We start from the raw sequence: 16752 nt of genomic DNA, 5'->3' as shown, positions 1-16752 counted from the left end.
AAATTCTTGTATTTTTGAGAAGTTATCATGTTTCTGGTAAGTTACAATATTTCTGCTAAATTCTGCTATGCTATTGTATTTCTGCCAAGTATTATGTTTCTTCTAAGATATTGCAGTTCTGCTAAGTTATTCCATTTTAGCAAACTACTTTTGCTTCTGCAAAGTTTTTACAATTTCTGCAACTTTTCAGCTTTTTCAGCTACTTTTTGCATACAGCTTCAGTTTTAAGCATCCACACTGCATTTTCGCAGGAAATGCAAATTTTTCTAGTTTTTATAGGATTTGTGCCAAACATAGTATTTCTGTTAAATTATAGTATTTCTGCTTTTTATACTATTTGTGCCTAATATAGTATTTCTGCTTTTTATAGGATTTGTACCTAATATAGTATTTCTGCTTTTTATAGGATTTGTGCTTAATATAGTATTTCTGCTAAATTATAGTATTTCTGCTTTTTATAGGATTTGTGCTAAAACATAGTATTTCTACTAAATGTAGTATTTATGCTTAATCATAGTATTTCTATATATTTCTGCCAGGTCCCCAGGCAGCCAATCCTCTGTGAGGACTTAGACATTCAAATTTTCAAATCAGGGCCTGCACGGTTTCCCAGCCAATCATATATGTGTCCTGAGGCATTCAAATTTGCATATTGGGGCCTTCATGGCTTCTAAGCCAGCCAATCATATCTGAGGGCTGAGGAATTCAAATCCACAAATCAGGGCCTGCACAGCTTCCCAGCCAGCCAATCATGTATGTGGGCTCCAGGTATTCAAATTTGCATATTGGGGAATTCGTGGCTTCTAAGTCAACAAGTCATCCATGTCATATATCTCTAAAAATTCATATTTTAATGATAAATTGTCAACACTTGAAGATTCCCCCATCTCTTCTGAACAAAACGGTGTAAGAATGACCGCTCTAGCCCCTATGGTTAGGAAATTATGGTCATTTGTTTGAGGGGAGTCCTCACTATGAGAAATAGGCTGCAATAATCCTGTGCCTCTCTGTGCTGCGTGTGTAAAAAGAGGCACATGTTTTGGCGGGAAAAAGTACACAGGCTCTCTGATTGGTGGATTCAAATTCAGCAGCTCCCAGGCTGACCTAGAAACTTACTTCTCTCTCCCTGTGCATTTTTTTGCTGATTTTTTCATTTAACAAGTATATTTGAGGGACCCTCAGCATGTTCAGCATTTTTTCAGCTGTCCATTTTGCTTTTCCAATTTTTCTGTTTAACTTATTACTATTGTGCTAAATCATACTGTTTCTGCTATTTTATAAGATTTGTGCTTAATATAGTATTTCTGCTTTTAATAGGATTTGTGCTTAATATAGTATTTCTGCTTTTTATAGAATTTGTGCTTAATATAGTATTTCTGCTTTTTATAGAATTTGTGCTTAATATAGTATTTCTGCTTTTTATAGGATTTGTGCTTAATATAGTATTTCTGCTTTTTATATGATTTGTGCTTAATATAGTATTTCTGCTAAATTATAGTATTTCTGCTTTTTATAGGATTTGTGCTAAAACATAGTATTTCTACTAAATGTAGTATTTATGCTTAATCATAGTATTTCTATATATTTCTGCCAGGTCCCCAGGCAGCCAATCCTCTGTGAGGACTTAGACATTCAAATTTTCAAATCAGGTCCTGCACGGTTTCCCAGCCAATCATATATGTGTCCTGAGGCATTCAAATTTGCATATTGGGGACTTCATGGCTTCTAAGCCAGCCAATCATATCTGAGGGCTGAGGAATTCAAATCCACAAATCAGGGCCTGCACGGCTTCCCAGCCAGCCAATCACATATGTGGTCTCAGGCATTCAAATTTGCATATTGGGGAATTCGTGGCTTCTAAGTCAACAAGTCATCCATGTCATATATCTCTAAAAATTCATATTTTAATATTAAATTGTCAACACTTGAAGATTCCCCCACCTCTTCTGAACAAAACGGTGTAAGAATGACCGTTCTAGCCCCTACGGTTAGGAAATTACGGTCATTTGTTTGAGGGAGTCGTCACTATGAGAAATAGACTGCAAAAATCCTGTGTCTCTCTGTGCTGCTGCGTGTGTAAACAGATGCACCTGTTTTGGTGGGGAAAAGTGCACAGGCTCTCTGATTGGTGGATTCAAATTCAGCAGTTCCCAGGCTGACCTAGAAACTTAGTCCTCTCTCCCTGTGTGTGTGTGTGTGTGTGTGTGTGTGTGTGTGTGTGTGTGTGTGTGTGTGTGTGTGTGTGTGTGTGTGTGTGTGTGTGTGACAGAGAGAGAGAGAGAGAGAGAGAGAGAGAGAGAGAGAGAGAGAGAGAGAAAGCCTTTTAATGGGATGATCTCATTGTAAGATTCAAATTCAATATATTTAGACTGGTTGACTGAATTGGATCTTGTGTGTGTGTCTCTCTGTGCATGTGTGTTTCCTTATGTGTACATATTTGTGATTGTGTGGCTGTTATATATTTTTTTGCTGATTTTTTTTTCATTTAACAAGTATATTTGAGGGACCCTCAGCATGTTCAGCATTTTTTCAGCTGTCCATTTTGCTTTTCCAATTTTTCTGTTTAACTTATTACTATTGTGCTAAGTCATACTATTTCTGCTATTTTATAAGATTTGTGCTTAATATAGTATTTCTGCTTTTATAGGATTTGTGCTTAATATAGTATTTCTGCTTTTTATAAGATTTGTGCTTAATATAGTATTTCTGCTAAATGTAGTATTTATGCTTAATCATACTATTTCTGCTTTTCATAGGATTTGTGCTTAATATAGTATTTCTGCTAAATGTAGTATTTCTGATTAATTATAGTATTTCTGCTAAATTATAGTATTTCTGCCAAATTATAATATTTGTGCTAAAACATAGTCTTAATTTAAAATTACAATATTCATAGTTCATCACAGTGTCTCTGGTAAATCACAATATTTCTGCTCTGTTGTACTATTTTTCTAAATCATAGTGTTTCTGTAATGTTCATTTTAGCAAAGTTCCTTTGCTTCTGCAAAGTTTTTACAATTTCTGCAACTTTTCAGCTTTTTCAGCTAGTTTTAGCAGACAGCTTCAGCTTTAAAGCAATTCAGAATTCATGATTACAACCAATATGTAGTAGAATAAAAGAAACAAATGTGCAATGAACATATCAGGAGTCCCTGTTAAAAAGTCTCATAGCAGTGTGGTTAAGGGACCTCCTGAACCTCTTGAGTCCTGCAGTGGAGTGAGATGAACCTCTGCAGCTCCTACTGTGAGGATGCTTAGGCGATCACCAACACCAGCTCCTTGGTGTTGGTGTTCAGCAGAAGACTGTTCTTATTACTGCAGTCAGTTAAATAAATCTATCATAATAAAGTACATTTTAACATAATGACCTTGTGTTTATTTATGTCTTTTAACCATTATTTCAAATTCAAAGAATCCTGTTTTAAACATTTATTAAACTTATAGAATTAAATTTCTGCTAGTTGCTTTTTGTTGCAAAAAAATCTAGTATAATAATATTTAAATTTACATATATTTTTCACGTTTTCCATGCCAATTTTGTGTAATTGCGGAGTTTCCCACTACCCGTGAATGCCTCTTTTTTTAACGTCTCTGCCTGACTCCTGAATCTCCGTCCACTCTCAGCTCGATCCCCACCGGTAAGCGCTGCTTCTCTGTCTCTCTTTTCTGAAATGAAATGTCTATAAGCTGTATGAGGGATTTACCCAGTTGTTGTTAGTGACTTATGAAGCCAGTCGAAGTATAAGTCATGTTAAAGTAACACAATGGCTGCTTTTTTAGTGAAACGTTGTAATTTTACTATTTAAAAGGAGTGTTTGGTATGCTAGCACTAAGTGCTAACGCCTAGCCTAGCTGCTATAGGCCCAGTGTGAAATTAATATGGTTCATTTGATTGTTTATTACAGTTATTGTGTTGTATTTGGTTCATTCGGTGTGTTAGTGTTTCTGAGTCTGTTAGGGAAGCTGAAGTTAATTCTCTTCACAAATCAGTCAGTTAAAAACGGCCTCATTCTTTCGGTTGTAAGGTAATGAGCCGTCATTTTAGAACCACTGATTAGCTGCTGAAGCAGCAGGGTCGGCAACTTCAAAGGAGCCATTTTACCGCCATTAGCTGTGTCCCAAAACGTCGGCTGCATCTTTCGGAGGACCCAGCCTTCGCGGTCTACGTGGACCGAGAAGGCTGTGAAACTGGACGGTCTAGCCTTCAGATTTGCGTCACCGCTGTCTCGCTGGAGTTTAATAAACTCGGCCGTCTGCTCCTTGCTATTTAAAATATAACAGGACACTGGCGTAAATTCTCGACCGTTTAACGTTTATTGAGCTGTGTGAAAATCCCGGAGGAACCCACCGGATTGATTAATAAAGCTTTATTTAATCTAATAATCTAATAACTTTGATCTCAGCCAAACCGATTTACTCCAGAACAAATAAAACACAGAAAAAGGCAAACAATTACATTTTTAAGTTATCAGAGTGACTTGTATATCATGTTTAACCTGAGTAGCGAAAGAGCGGGGGTCTGAACCCCCCTCCCAGCTTGCCATCGAGCCGGTGGGTGACAGACGTCTCTGAAAACGTCGGCACACTTTTGCAAATATGCGATGTCTTGATAAACCAAGCAGATATTTACACCGCTACTTTCTCGCCTAAAAATATGTTAAAAGTTTATTCGGGGAAATGAAGGACTCATTTGTCGGCCGCATTTGAGACAGCCTTCGTCGACTGGCTGTGACATAATCGGCCTTCAAATGCGGCCTCCGGAGGATGCAGCCGACATTTTGGGACACAGCTTCTGACTGAAAGCCGGGAGAAAAAGAGTCACGTGCCTGTACCGGTGTGTTTTTGTGCTGTGGGTTAATTAACAGAAGGGAGAGAGAGAGTGAGGATGAAACACATAATATAAGAATAATAACATCTCTTAACAAGAAGTTTTTTTTAATTAGGTAATTTTAGTTTTTTAGTTAAATTTTAAGAACTGTTTAACAAACACTTGTTTGTGCAGGTTTTTTTTTTTTTTTTTAAATGAAACCTACACCTGCAGCTCTGTTTAACTTCTCACTTTGTGAAAAACTAACGAAATATAAAAAAGTCCACCTTCAAATAAATAAAATGCAGCAGTGCACCATTAATATTATAAATATGATATGTAGATATTTAAAACAACAGCATATTAAATGATACTGTGTGCAGGTGATAATATTTTTAGGAAGCAGAATTTGAATGCAGACGAACTCAAATGTTGAAGCCTACAAAAATATCATCCAAGCTTTCATTTATGATTGTTCATGCTTTGAAATTGTGATGTCAGAATTTGATAAAGTGTGCAGAGCTAGGTGTAGCAAATCATTGCTTATTAAATCTACTGTGTTATCTAATAGCACCAAACTAATAGAGCTATCACATAACTAAGAGACGTGTGTGGCTTATTACAAATGGATGAAACCATATTTTACCTTAATGAAGACAGTAATCTTTAATAAGGTGTAGAAAAAGGTGAGTTGTTTGTTGCTGTGGTAAACAAAGAATGTACTGAATCTTTTGTACTACACAGAGTGATGCAGTATTGACTGTGATGCTGATTTGAGTTGTCTCATTCTGTATTTTTTTGCTTTGTCTTTTGTTACACAGAGTGAAAGAGATCTTTGGTTTTGCCTTTGCTGGTAAGTAAACAGTGATTGTAACTGAGGCAGTATGAACCTGGCATTGCGTAGCACATTTGACAACTTACATACAGTAGTTTGACTTTTTGTGATATGTTTCCATTTACTGATGGGCAAAAACACAAAGTCAGGATTTATTACCTGTAGCAGCAAAGTCCTCACACGGGACCTCTGACTGTCCCTGAAAATGTCCCTGAAGTTTAATAGCCCATTTATGTATGATTTAAATTTCTTATGGCTTATTGAATCCAAACATAGCTAAATGTCAGTTGTTCATTTTCTCCTTATGTTTGTGGATTTAAGTAGCAGACAAAACAATGAAAGTGTTTTAGGGGAGTCAGTATAAGTGGTTGCTCAAACACTTAAGAGCTGCACAGGTATTGATTCATATTGTCTCTCAAATTCTGCTGATGTGTTACATTAAAGTCAGAACACTGTAGAAGTATTTTGTACAGTTAAGCAATAATGAAAAACTAAGAAAACCAGAGGTGTGAGTGGACATTGTTAGGTACATTACAGCCAGTGTGTCTAATTAGTTTATCACTTATTTGGTGAATATAATGTGTTTTAAAATTTAATAGAAAAGTTGCCAAAAAGGTACACTGCAAAATACATAAATATTCCTAGCAACAGGTATAATGAAAGGACTTTTTAGTGTAAAAATTTAAGACATTTAATTTTAATTACAAAACATGGTGCACCTCTGCTATTGTAACATGTCAATATTTAAAACTATTTTAAGATTTACATATTCATATCAGACATGACGAGGTTTTCTGTTGCTTCTGATTTATATAATTATTTTGTATCTAACATTTTTAAAAGTTTTGGCTTTCACACTTTAGTAGTACTGACCTGTTGTAGAAAATGTTGGAGCCACAAAGCTTCTGTGTAGGAAATATTTGGTATATCCTGCACTTGTGCCAACAAATATTGGTGGCTATTCTTTATATTTCTGTAGTAAGGAATGCTTTTATTACACTTGCTACAGCCATGTGAGACGCTGCAGTTCATTTATCTCCTCTTTAGACTACATTAAGCTCATAAAGCCTTAAATAAATTAAGAATTTTACTAGTTAATTTATGTCACAGTAAATTGGATTGTGTGTGAAGAGGCTCAACAGTCTGAATCATCAAACAGTGATCTGATTAATTGTTTCCTTTCTCTAGACTGCTGATCTGATCGTCTCCAGTCTGGTAAGTAAAGGTTTGTCTGAGGTACAGTGCTGGGAAATGTTTCTCATTATAGGACATTCAGTTTAGTGGAGTGAGTCAGCACAGCTCTTGGGAATAATCAGATCGTAGAAAAGTCTGTGTAAACATTTCCAGACTTACAGATCTCTCTTATCATCATAGTACATTTTTAATTAGGCCCTAATATCGGCCATGCTAAGTTTATTGTAGATTTAGTGGAGTGTGTATTAAACATGCCCCATATTTGACTGAAAAATGTAGAAACTGCTGTTTAGGAGTCATCTGTCTCCAAATTTTTCATTTTGCCAAAAGTCATACTGAGTAAATTATTTTTTACTTTTATGTTAACGGCTCCCCAGACATTATGATATACTGTTGAACCAGGTAAGTACACACAGAAACGGGAATTTGAGACCTTTGGGCATTTAGGATCATGTGAGTTGAGTGCTGTGAAGTGTTTAAAGCAGGTGGTCTGAAACTGTCTGCTCTGACTTCATTGTGTGGGTTTAGCTTGACCATATAATGTTTATAGTAAGTTACTGTAGCACCACATCTTGGTTTACAGACTGTGTTTGTTTTTATTGTGTTAATAGAATGCAAAAATGTCCTTAGAAATGTTCCACCACCATATGATAAACATTTTCATTCAGTTGAATCTAATAATGTACTGTACGACTCTTCAGTGTGTAATGATATATATGTTCTGTATTTTTCGGACTGTAAGGCGCACTAAATTCTAAGGCACATTAAGCCAAACAAAACAGATAAGTCAAACTTTATTCAACTCATTTACAATAACTCTCAAAATTGTTCAGTTGTAAGACATAAAATACAGAACAATACACTCACTTTTCAGGATTTATGGACTGATGAATGTGGATTGATCAGTTTGAAATCTGCTTCATAAGCATGGCTCTCAACAGGTGCCAGGCCCTTATACACACACACACCATATTATGTTGAAGCACAGTACGAATTACTCTATGAGGGTGCTGACTATGTTAGCCATGCTCCTTAGAAAAAAAGAAAAAAAAAAAAAAGAAAAGCCATGCTCCGACAATACATCAAGTGGTGCTGCTTTGTAGCTTACCAAAGTCATACTAAAACATTTGACAGAGTGCCGTGTACCACATAGAATTGGTTTGAAATCAGTAAGCACAACCATACAGAAGGTGCACTGTCTATTTTTGAGAAAATTAAAGGCTTTTAAATGTGCCTTATAGTCTGAAAAATACGGTAAAGCCAGGTTTATTGGAAGTGTGTCTAATTCCACTTTCTTTCTGTCTTACAGGTGACCTGCTGCAGAAAACCCTCTCCCTCTATCATTAACAAGCCATTAACAAGCAAATTCAGTCTGTCCTATCACTCTCCCTCTCCCTGCTCCATCTTTTTTGACAAGCCATTCTATCTTCTATCCATTCTCCGCCATGTACTCTATCTAATTTTGACAAGCATAAGCCCTAGTTTGACAAGAAACCAAGTTTGACAACAAACCAAGGTTGACAACAAACCAAGTTTTTGGAAATTGAAGTTACCGCAACTTCGACGATCTGTTTTCAGAAATCTGAGAGATCTCTGCTCTCACTGCTCCTTCTTTCCTGTCGTTAAACTCTCTCATATCCACTCATTTTACTGGAAATTACAAGTAAGAAGTTGAATATACAGTATAGTAGAAGTCACTGTAGAAACTACTTACACAGCCCTACATTTGTCATTTTAATTTTGCATTACACTTTGGAATAAACATTGATTGGCTTACAGGTGCAATTGCTTTGATAAATTATATAAAATATACACCTCTTAAAGGTTTATTTGTAATAAGACAATCTGGTTATTTTGTAATATATACATTCAGACTGCTCTATTTACATAAATATTAAATTAGATTCAAATACATTTTTCAAGTCTGTTTCATTGACTATAACATTTGACTACAGTAAGTTTATACTAATATTATTTAAGGAAAAACCCATTTCTATTACTCAGTGTAAGTATTGAGTTACAATTGTCATTGAGAAGCTGCCCTGAGGACCCAGACTTCCTGTTTCCTGACTGCTGCAGAACATCCAGCTGAAGAATCCTCATCGCCTGTCATCTGATCACCACACCACCACAGCTCCTTATATTTGCTTTAGATTTTAGATATCTCAAAGATTTACACAAAGTCTACTTCAAAGCTAAGAGTTTTATTATAGCCTGTTGATTGTTGAGATTTATTCTGCATATTACTTCACAGAAGTATAGACCTATTCATTAACCAGTCTGGTTAAAAAAAAGAAGTAATAATATACAGTTGTTGAAAAAGCTACAATAAAACGTTTTTAAGGATCTTTCAATAACTTTTATATTGAGTTTGTATTTAAGCCAGCCTTTTACATCAATTAAACGGTCATAAGAACACTTTACCATTTGTATAGTTGATCCATTTAATAGAAACTTGAGTTTTTCAGTGTTTACAGGTTGAGTTTTGTATACATTTGTGTATAAATACATATAAGGTCCAGTTTGTACTTGCACAAAATGCCAAGGAAAGGTCAAAGGTCACAGTCCCAGAAGCTTAGATGGCAAAAGCAGAAGGAGCAGGTAAATCTTTCTCAGACCGGTGAGCAGGTAAAGGTGTCTGTTACAAGTATTCCCAGTCCAGAAGTGCAGCTCAGCGTTCAGACGGCCGCAGTGTCTTATGCAGATGTGGTAAAGAGAGGTGTTTGCTCATCATCTGTGCCAAATGCTAAAGAACAACAGGTAATCCAGACTGAACCCCAGCTAACTGTGCAAACGCAGCATGATGGAGAAGCTCCAGGACCGTCTCATGTACAGGTTACAAACAGTGAAAGTCGTCCACGAGTGAGTAGCATCTGTGCGTCTCGAAGCCAGGCCAATGCTAAGTATGGAAAGTACCGGAATCAGCAATGCATGGCGAACAGTTTGGTTTTCCTGTCATTCTTACACGAGGATGAATTCATTACCAGAGCAGATCTCAACCGTGTGTTGGACAAAGGCCATGCCGTGTATTCAGATGCCAGAAAGAGGTTTGTGAACAGCGTGTTTCTAGCCTGTGATGAACTTCCCACTGTGATCATCAGCCGCAGACACGAGTATCAAGTCGACATGTCTCAGTTTGCTCATTATGGCACATTTGACGGTACAGATCATCTTCCGAGCCTTGAACAGGGACTACAGCGTTTGGCTTCAGAGTTTCGCTACGCTTTGCTAGTCATGGGAGGAACAGCCATCGCAGTTTCCAGGCTGACTTCAGGTGAATACGCATACTTTGACCCTCACCCACGTAAGTCTACAGGAATGCCATTGTCGCTAAGTGTAAGTGGTGGAACTGCAGTTATGTTAAAATTCACACGTCTTAACGACATGATTGACAGGATCAAACGTTTGTACCGAATGTGTAGCATCGCACCAACCTGTGCTTATGAGCTACAGCCTGTTGAGTTCCACAGTGAAAACGCTGCTGACCAAAGAAATGCTGATGAAAACAGACAAACAGCTACAACTGTTTCAGCACCAGCTTTAAATGAACCTGAATTTGAAACCCCAAAGTCCACTGAGCAGACACAGAAAACTGTGGCCGACACTTTAGCTACTGAAGTGATGTCATCCAGAGTGGATTATTCAAATGAGCCAGCTGCTGAGCTGAACAATTCTGATTATTTAGAAATAGAAACCTCTGCATCTTCTGTGAGAGAACCTCAGGTAACATCAGATTCTGTTCCTCAGAAGGATCCAACCGCTGCCAACCGCTGTTCAACAAAGACAACACAGGAACTTTCACATAAACTGCTGAAATATAGTAAACAGGGAAGGAAAAAAATGAGGAGAAGATCATTGGCCCAACAAAAACTACCAAAAAGAAAGGATCCTGATCACAGACAAAAGAAGACTGTGTACAAAAGTAATCTATATAAGCTAAATCCTATATATAGAGAGAAACAGAGGGAACATTTGAGAAAGATCTATAAGGAAAGAGATGATTTTAAGGAAAAACAGAAGGCGCAAATGAGAAGGATCTATAGAGAAAGTGCTAAAATTAGAGAGAGAAAAAGAGAACGTGTCATAAGGATGTATAAAGAAGATTCTTTATTCAGAGAAAAGCAGAAGGAACGAATAACAAGAACATACAAAGAATCTCCCGTGTTCCGAGAAAAGCAGAAGGAACGAATAACAAGAACATACAGAGAATCTCCCGTGTTCCGAGAAAAGCAGAAGGAACGAATAACAAGAACATACAGAGAATCTCCCGTGTTCCGAGAAAAGCAGAAGGAACGAATAACAAGAACATACAGAACTTGTGCCGAATTCAGAGAGAAACATAAAGCTTACATGAGGTCATATGTTTCTAACCTATATAAAGAAAGTGTAGAATTTAGACAGAAAAAAAAATGTTACATCACTAAACGTTATGGAGAAGAGAGACAATTTCAGCAACAACACAAAGAGAATATGAGAGAACGAATGAGAGTAAAATATTGGAACGGTTTTTCTTTTAGACAGATGCATAATATCAGATGTGCAATGAACATAAAAAGAAAATATCGTCAGATGCATCGACCAGCTGAAAGTTTACAGTGTCATCCAGATAACAGTTTAATGAATGAGGCCATATCTCGTTTCAGATCCAACATTAAGTCAGCACCATCTTATGTTTGTACTGTTTGTCTAAAAGCTTCTTTTCCTAATCAGGTGAAAATCTGCAAAAGAGAAAATTACTCAAAACACCAAACTGTAGCTCAGCAGTGTCTAACTGGTAAATTTGTTCATGTGTGTGATGAAGCATGTAATGATCACTGCAGCTTTCCTGTTGAGAGAAAAAAGGAGTATATCTGTCACACGTGTCACAGTTCCCTCAAAAGTGGATGCATGCCCAGGCTTGCTGCTGTCAACGGTTTAGAACTGCAGGATATTCCAGCTGAACTGTGTGATCTCAACATTCTGGAGAGACATCTGATTGCCAAATGCATACCATTTGCAAAGATTATTCCTCTTCCAAAGGGCAGACAAAGACTCATACGTGGTAATGTGGTGTGTGTACCATCTGAAGTCCAACAAACAGTTGACTATCTACCTCGGCTCAGAAGCCAATCACAGATCATGAGGGTGAAATTGAAAAGACGACTGTGCTACAAAGGCCATCAGCTGTTCCAGACTGTCACCTGGTCTAAACTGATCGAAGCCCTGCGTAAACTGAAACAGATTCACCCACAGTACACAGATATTGTTATCAGAGATGATGCATTGCTTTGTGATCCAACATTACCTGATGATGACAGCAGTGATGAAGCCAGCATGGGAAGTGATGATTATGATGAAGCAGATTTAATGGAAATTGACAACTATGAAAAAGATGCCCTTTTGTGCGAAAGTGAGTCTGAAAGTGAACAAGCTATTAATATGCAATCCTGTGATGAACAACCAGAGGAACAAAATCCAGATGAACCAGAAAGTGATTTGAACAATGGAGGTTTTGCTCTAGAAAGTTGTCTGCAGCCTGTTGACATTTCAGAAGAGATTCTCTGTTTCAGTGATAACACATATTGTGTGGCTCCTGCAGAAAGAAACAATCCTGTCAGCTTCTTCAGAACTCCTCATTTGGAAGCCATGGCATTTCCTGTGCAGTTTCCTACTGGTCAGAATACACTGGATGAAAAGAGACTTCTTAAACTCACACCAAGTGCTTACTTCAAGTCAAGGCTTTTCAACATTGATGCAAGATTTGCTAAAGACACAAATTACCTGTTTTTCTCACAGTTTGTCACTGAAATACATTTGGCTAATTCCAGCATGACAATACAGCTAAGGAAAGGTAAAACTATGACCAAAGATGGACGCAAAATCACATCAGGAATGTTACAAAGTAAGACAGAAGTAGAGAAGCTGGTAAGAAATAAAGATGCAATCAGATTTATGCAGCCACTCAGAGGAACTCCAGCTTACTGGCAGAAAACTACCAAAGATTTATTCAGTATGATTCGTCAAATAGGAACACCTCAGTTCTTTGTCACTTTCTCTGCTGCTGAGATGAGATGGCCTGAAGTGATTCAAGCAATAAAGAGACAGCAAGGTGAAGAGGTTGATTTTGGAGCCCTGGACTGGTCAGAAAAGTGTGAAATTCTAAGATCAAATCCAGTAACTACCATGCGGATGTTTGATAAGCGTGTTGAGGCTTTGTTCAGAGATTTGCTTTTTTCTCCTGCACAGCCCCTTGGTGAGATCATTGATTACTTTTACAGAGTTGAGTTCCAGCACAGAGGTAGTCCGCATATACACATGTTGCTGTGGATTCGAGAAAAGGTAGAAGCAGATGTGGATGACGACCAAACTGTCTGTGACTTTGTGGACAGATACATCTCAGCTCAACTCCCTGATCCAGAAAAGCAACCTGAACTGCACAAAAAAGTCACTGAACTACAAAAGCACAGCAAAAACCACACAAAAACATGCTTTAAGAGTGTGAACTCTGGTTGTAGATTTGGGTTTCCAAAACCACCATCCACAAGAACAATGATTGTGAGACAGGATGAGGATTCAGACACTGAAGCTGCAAAAGCCAAACTCAGACCTTTGTTGAACCTGCTGAAGGAACCTGAAGCTGCTTCCCTCACCATAGAGCAGATTCTGTCACGATGCAACTTGACAATGAATGAGTATGAACAATGCCTCCAGAACATAAACAAGAAAACAGGTCTGATTCTGAAACGTGACCCAAAGGACTGTTGGATCAACAATTACAACCCACACCTGCTTGAAGCCTGGAACTCTAATTTAGATGTCTCATTCATTTTGAATGCCTATTCATGTGTAGAATACCTCTGTAAATATATAACGAAGAAAGAATCTGGCCTCTCTGAATACCTGAAGACAGTTATTGATAACTCTGGAAACAACATGGTCAATGAATGTGATGAAATGAGAGCTGTGATGCAGGCTTACTCAAAAAAGAGAGAGATCAGTGCACAGGAGTGTGTGACTCGAGTCTGTGGCCTAAAAATGAAAAAATGTTCCCGCAGTGTTGTATTTGTACCAACAGATGATAACCCGGTAAAAATGAGTCGGCCCATGAGCTTCCTGGAAACCACAACACATGACAGTTGTAATATTTGGATGACAAGTTTGAGTGATAAATACAAATGCAGACCTGAGACCCCAGAATATGAGGAAATGTCACTGGCTGATTTTGCTGCCTTGTGCAGGTTGGTGAGTGGTCCAAATGAAGGAAAAGATGTGCTTCCTCTTCTAAACCAGCTTGGATTTGTACAAAGGCGAAAGAATGATAAACCAGCTATAATCAGATATTACCACTGTTCACAGGAAAAAGATCCTGAGCAATATTATGGTCGACTGTTGAGACTTTACCTTCCACACAGATCAGAGCAGGAACTGAAACCACAATGTTTCCAAACCTATCAGTCCTTCTACAACTCAGGTTTTGTGCGACTTCCATGTTCAGACCACAGTGAGTCTGTGAAACGGATTGTGAAGAGAAATAAAGACAAGTATGAGAAGAACTCTGAGGATATTGAGAGTGCACTGGAAGAGTTTGAACAAAATAGGGATGTTGTGATCGATGAATGGTGTAATCTGGCTCCTGAATCTGAAGTTGTGAGGCTGCAATGTGATGAGAATCTTCCTGAGAGACATTCTGATGATGAGAACGAACAGGAGAATGTCCCCGACTACAGTCGTCAGTCTGATGCTGTAACAGAGATCAGAGCCATCAGAGAACAACCTGCAGTCGATCCAGCCGTGGTACGTGTAATGTATCAGAATCTGAACCAGAAGCAGGCCTGCGTGTTCTATGCCATAAGAGACTGGTGTATTCAGCGAGTTTGTGGTTTGAACCCAGATCCATTTTTCTTCTATATCAACGGTGGTGCAGGAACTGGAAAGTCACATCTGATTAAGTGTATTCACTCTGAAGCATCAAAGATCCTGAGCAGACTGCCTGCTAATGCAGAAGAAGCTGACATATCAAATCCAACTGTTTTACTGACTTCATTTACCGGGACAGCAGCTTTTTCTATCAATGGCTCTACATTACATTCTCTACTGAAACTACCCAGGAGTCTGAAACCACCCATTCAAGGACTTGGTAACCAACTGGATGAAGTCAGATCTGAGCTGATGAATGCTGAAATTATTGTTATTGATGAGATTTCAATGGTTTCAAAACCCCTTTTTGCTTATGTGGATGCAAGACTGAAACAAATCAAAGGCACTCAGAGACCTTTTGGTGGAATGTCAGTTTTAGCTGTTGGAGATTTTTACCAGCTGCCACCAGTGCGACAGTCTAAACCTCTCTGCGTTTACGATCCAGAACAGATTGACCTATGGCAGGAACATTTTCAGATGATCACTCTAACCGAGATCATGCGTCAGAAAGATGATGTGGCCTTTGCAGAGATGTTGAACAGGATTAGAGTCAAAGAAAAGACAGAAGAGCTTTCTCAGTGCGACAGAGATTTGTTGTCACAGGCTGTGACTGCACCAGAAGAATGTCCAACTGAGGTCTTACACATTTATGCCACCAACAAGAATGTGGAATCCCATAACACAGATACCCTGAAGAAGCTTCATTCAAACATCATAATCATCACTGCAGACGATTTCCAGAAGGATAAACGTACAGGCAGAATGGAACGAAGAGACAAACCATTTACAGGTGGGCGAAATGATTTACCTGACACTCTGAATGTTGCTGAAGGAGCTCGAGTTATGCTGACCAGAAACTTGGACACACTAAACGGTTTGGTCAACGGTGCTTTTGGTATACTGGTAAAGGTGGTGAGATCTGAAAATGATGGACACATAATTAAACTGGGGCTCAGAATGGACAACCGGCAGCCTATGAGACACAACCGCAGTGCTAATGCAGCATCTGATGATCTGGTTTACATTGAGAGAGCAGAGGAGAGTCTGAAGTTTAAAGGAGCGGTACGCAGACAGTTTCCTGTAAAGCTAGCATTCGCCTGCACAATTCACAAAACTCAGGGTCTTACAACACAGACAGCTGTAGTTTCAATGAAGAACATTTTTGAACCAGGTATGGCTTATGTTGCTCTCAGCAGGGTGACGTCTCTCAGTGGACTGTATTTACAGGACTTGGATGAGAAAAAGATTTACGCCAATCCCGAGGTAACTGCAGCGCTCCAAACCATGAGACAAGCCAGTGTTGAGGAAATGATGCCTCTTCTTCAGGTCAGAGAAACAGCCAACAGACTTGACACTCTTACACTGATCCATCACAATACGGAGGGTTTGCCATCTCACATCAGTGACATCAAGAGTCATCATGAAATGTGTTTAGCAGATGTTTTGTGTCTCACAGAGTCTCACCTCCAAGGCTCCTTTGTTGCAGACAGTCTTAATTTGGATGGCTACACCATGTTCAAACGCAACAGACATGTGTCCTACACAAACTTTCCTCACATGGCCAGCAGAAGTGGTGGTGGAGTTGTTGTGTATTTGAGGAATCATTTTCAGGTTCAGGTAAAACAGTATCTGCATAATGTCACTGATCTTGAGTTTTTAGTGTTGAAGGTTCAGGCTCCATTCCCTGCACTCATTGCTGTTGTGTACAGACCTCCTGACTACAGTTTGACACCATTCATGCAAAACCTGGTAAGTCTTTTAGATTCACTTGAAATAATGGACTGTCACCCAATAATTGTGTGTGGAGATTTTAATGAGAACCAGTTGCAGAGTGGAAGAAAACAGATTCTGGAGCAGTTTCAGTCGAGAGGGTATTCACAGCTGATCACTTCTGCCACTACAGACAAGAACACCCTGCTTGACCTCATTTTTATTTCTCAGCCACAGCTATGTCGTCATTCAGGTGTTCTGAGATCATACTACAGTTACCACAACCCTGTGTTTTGTGTCCTGTCCTTGA

At 38.5% G+C, this 16752-nt stretch overlaps 1 long non-coding RNA gene across 1 annotated transcript; it reads left to right on the top strand.

Moving 5' to 3' along the window:
* The first annotated feature begins 2984 nt into the window (after positions 1–2984).
* On the top strand, positions 2985–9257 carry LOC113029852 (uncharacterized). The gene is made up of 4 exons (XR_013911395.1): positions 2985–3638; positions 5629–5660; positions 6831–6857; positions 8146–9257. It is a non-coding gene; the product is annotated as an uncharacterized LOC113029852 (long non-coding RNA).
* Positions 9258–16752: the final 7495 nt, after the last annotated feature.

The sequence above is a fragment of the Astatotilapia calliptera genome, chromosome 9, assembly GCF_964374335.1.
Source record: "Astatotilapia calliptera chromosome 9, fAstCal68.1, whole genome shotgun sequence".
Lineage (NCBI taxonomy): Eukaryota > Metazoa > Chordata > Actinopteri > Cichliformes > Cichlidae > Astatotilapia > Astatotilapia calliptera.
Note: the sequence above shows the minus strand (reverse complement) of the source record. Positions and strands in the feature narration are given on the sequence as shown.